This window comes from Suricata suricatta, chromosome 3, assembly GCF_006229205.1.
Source record: "Suricata suricatta isolate VVHF042 chromosome 3, meerkat_22Aug2017_6uvM2_HiC, whole genome shotgun sequence".
Classification (NCBI taxonomy): Eukaryota; Metazoa; Chordata; class Mammalia; order Carnivora; family Herpestidae; genus Suricata; species Suricata suricatta.
In genome coordinates this window covers 26,416,247-26,420,608 of record NC_043702.1, presented here as the reverse complement: position 1 = coordinate 26,420,608, position 4,362 = coordinate 26,416,247, and the positions used below count along the sequence as shown (strand labels likewise).

General features: G+C 35.3%; 1 long non-coding RNA gene across 1 annotated transcript in view; it reads left to right on the top strand.

Annotated features, from left to right (window-relative positions):
- Positions 1–289, top strand: part of LOC115286632 — a 3,587-nt gene extending 3,298 nt beyond the window's left edge. The window contains exon 3 of the long non-coding RNA XR_003906178.1: positions 243–289. This is a non-coding gene — a long non-coding RNA (uncharacterized LOC115286632). The remainder of the gene's footprint in view (positions 1–242) is intronic.
- Positions 290–4,362: the final 4,073 nt, after the last annotated feature.

The window sequence follows — 4,362 nt, the reverse complement described above, 5'->3', positions numbered from 1 at the left end:
AAATAGAAGTTGGGGTTCTGACTTTTTACTTTGCTTATCCATTTGGAGTGTCATTGTAACTACTGTATCGTAAATGACGGAAAATAATTGCATATGTTAAAAAAATAGTGTTATATTCTAAAAAAAATAAAAAATAAAGTTACAAAAATTAAAATAAAATAGGCTATTAAAAAATATATAGGCTATTAAGGCCTCGACTTAGCTATACATATCCATGTAACTTACTGTTCTTTACTTCACAGATTGATCTAATGGCTTCCAGGTTCGGGTGTGTCAGAGTTATGTGATCTCCTAAAACAAATGAGGAAGTATTTCCCTTTTTTTAATTCTCTGGAAGAATTTGTGTAAGACTGTGTGAGATTATTTCTTTTCTATGTATTTGAAGAGATTCCTCTGTGAATGTGAAAGTATCTGGGGCTGAAGTTTACTTTGTGGAAAGGTTTTGAGATTATAAACTCAAATTCTTTAGTAGATTAAGAATATTTAGATGGTTGGTATCTTTTTTGTCAGTTTTAGAAGGTTATTTTTCAAGGTAATTTTTCTTTCATCTAAATAGTTGATTTTGTCAATAAGTAAGGTTTTCTTAAATCTTTTTAAAGACTTTTTCATGTCTGTTGGATTTGTAATGATGATGCCCTTTATCTTTCTGATATTGATCATTTGTATTTTCTCTCATTTTTCTCCTTTGATCTTGCTAGCACTTATGAATTTTAAGTTTTTCAATGAACTACATTTTTATTGAGTATATCTTTTTTATTGTATGTCTAGATTTTTACTATTGCATATATGCTTTCTATATTACTGGTCTCTGTTTAGTTTTTAAAATATCTCTTTCCCTTTATACTCTTTGGGTTTAATTTGCTCTGTTTTTTCTAGCTTATGAGATAGAAGCTTAAGTCATTGAGTTTTCAACTTTTCTTCTTTTTAACACATACATTAAGAACTGAAAAACCAAAAAGTCTAAAAAAAAATCTCTAAATACTGTTTTAACTGCATTTAATGTCAACCATCTATGAATCACCACTTAGTTTTAAATATATTCTAAATTCCATTATGATTGCTTTGTTGATCTAATTACATAGAAGTGGGTTGCTTAACTTTCAAATGTTTGGAATATTCCCTGAATCTGTTCACTCAAGGATTTAGTCTTCATTTATTTTTTAACTCAGAGAGCTATTTTCTAACCCTCACAAAGTATTTTCTCCCATGACTCTTAATGATTGTGGTGATTTGTACCTAATTTATAATATACAAATAGATTCAAGACACTTGCCCGCTGTCTCAGAAAAGTGTCTAGTAATTGAATACCCATAGAAATAAAACAAAAATTTCATGCCAGAGATGGCTTAATGAACTTGTGGATTTCTAGTGATGGTTGTTTGAATGTGTCTTCTTTTCCTGTCTGTCGATTTACTCAGTCAAGAAAAAATAATACCAACAATAACAAATGAAATTTCCAAAATGAAAAACAGTACCTTACATACAGAGGAATTTGTTCAGTGTCAGAAATAATTTTTAAAAAATTAATGTCTATTTATTTTTGAGAGAGCGAGAACAAGAGAGCAGGGGAGGGGCAGAGAGAGAGGGGAACACAGAATCCAAAGCAGGCTCCAGGCTCTGAGCTGTCAGCATAAGCAAAGGTGGGGCTTGAACTCATGAGCAGTGAGATCGTGACCTGAGCAGAAATCAGACACTTAACCCACGAAGCCACCCCTGCACCCCAGAAAATTTTTTTACTTCAGTGAACATGTAACAATGATGAAAGATTCTGATTTGGCTCCCATTACTTAATCCAGCTCTATCCTTAATTATTCAATTTTAAATCAAAATCTCTAACTACATCTTTTTTTTTGTTAATTTCAAAATCTTTGTTCACATGGAGGAATAAAAATGATTTCTACCACTTATCCCATTAATAATTACATTTTATATAAAATAAAATCCTTGGAAGCACCCAAAAGAGAGTTTAGAATATATCTTAAAAATGCATCTTTAGAATACATGCTTTGCACTTTACATCTTTGGTATTCTTGATTACCCAAAGCTATGGTATGAGGAGACATTTTCTATGAAGTTTTCTCTGGCTCTGTTATGTTTTAGTTAAAAAAATTTTTTTTTTAACATTTATTGATTTTTTTGAGAGAGAGTGGGAGTGGGAGAGGGGCAGAGAGAGATGAAGACTCAGAATCCAAAGCAGGTTCCAGGTTCTGAGCTGTCAGCACAAAGCCCGATGTGGGGCTCGGACCCAGGAGTGGTGGGATCATGACCTGAGCCGAAGTTGGACACCTAACCAACTGAGCCACCCAGGTGCCCCTGGCTTTGCTATGTTTTAGCTTTGTGTTCTTACAAACATAACTTAAGTCTGGAAAAAAGAGAAGCAGGACTCATGCATCTCACTGTTGCATTGAATGACCTCTAACAGGATTTCTGTTTCTAAATCCAGGACTTAGGGCTATGCTGATTGACAAGGGTCTTAGTGCCGAAGGGACACTGCTTGCACAAGGAGATACAATAATGTTTCTGTAGAATTGGCAATTGAGACTAGCTGGTAATTTTTGAATTCTTCATGGCATTGAACTAAAAGAAAAAAAAGAGTGAAAGGTTACTGTGTCGGCTGGATTGTTTGATCCTGAAAATTGTTGGGAAATATGGCTGCCACAAAAGAGATTGGAGGGAAATTCATGTACCATCTATGAGATCCCTTTGGACATCCCTTACTACTGTCTCAACCAATCATAACAGTTAAAGAATGGTGACAGGAAACCAATGCACACAGCATAATACAACTAGGTTTTATAATTATCTATAATTTCTTCCTTATTCTTAGGTTCATATGTATATATACATTAGCCAATTTATTTAATGTCTTTCTTTCCTCTAACATTTTATATACTCTATAGTCGGTGTCAGTACTGGTTATCTTTATAACTTACTTTGTTCACTTTGCATTATCAATGAATAATCATGAGTAAATTAGAAAAGACATGACAATCACTTGGAAATAAAGGCAGAGATTGTTAAAGAATTTAGCTCTCCCCTCTTTGGGAGATAGTAAGCAATTTGCATTTGTATGTGGGATGCTTGCATATGTTGAGTGGAAGCATCTTGTAGTTATTGGTGTTTAGAATCTTTCAAACTTAGATTGAAATATCAACTCTTCAGGGCACCTGGGTGACTCAGTTGGTTAAATGTCTGACTTTGGCTCAGGTTATGGGCTCATGGTTCATGGGCTCGAGCCCCGCGTTGGGCTCTGCGCTGACAGCTCAGAGCCTGGAGCCTGTCTTCGTATTCTGTGTCTCCCTCTCTCTCTGACCCTCCCCTGCTCATGTTATCTCTCTCTCTCTCTCAAAAATAAATAAAACATTAAAAAAGTTAAAGAAAAATCAACTCTTCATACTCTGCTCCCAACATGTTGGTGACAATAGGTTAAGTGTGTGAAATCTCCATTGGAAAAGGAACAGATGGAAACACACAGAAGTCTCTTTTCCAGAGCACACATTGACACTTGCTAACAGTGCTTATGAATGAACCTCCAAGGACGTGTTTGATACTTTCTTGACTGAAACTGTTATAGTCTGACCAACTGCTACGGGTTGACACATCCTATCTTTAGATATGTTAGTTCACAACGGCTCCTCTAATTTGTGATTTTATATGTAAACTATGTACATGAGCCAAAATAAAAATTACAACTGCTGTCCTAGTGTAAATATTAACAAAATGAGACCGGTGTCTCAGGATCAGAGAGAGGATGGCCCCTGAGTAACATGTAGAGACTCTGGGAGCGCATCCCTAGTGTAGGCATGAACCCTTACACAGCTGTTGCTTTGTTCTGCCACACATGCTCCTCCGTATCTTGAGTAAATGTTATGTGAAAAAATATTTTAAAAAGCAACAAACAGTAGGGAAAAGAGGTAGAGAGGCATGGGTCCAGGTGGCCAAAGAGCTCTTGATTAGCACATAGAATGCTGTCATCCTAAAGTGATAATAATGTAGTACTGTGAATAATTTAGGCATATATTAATGTGTTTTCAGTGATCACCCCAGCTACTGTAGCTGCTGATGGAAATTGCTTGTTTCTTACCAGCGTAGCAATTGAAAGCTCAGTGGTTATAGTTTAGCAGTAGTTCAATAAAGTGTTTCAAAATAGCCCATCATAGCATTCGTGTTTCCAAGCAACTATTTCTATAGCAGGGTTCTCCCAGCCTATGATTAACTAAATTGGTACTCTCTGCCTATGAGGGCTGAGTAATAGCCTTTCGGGAAATCTGAAATTCATGAAAAATTTTGCATCCTGATTCTTATTTTGACATTTTATTAGTTTTATCCAGTTTGCATTTAAGATATTAGAAATTCAGGTAC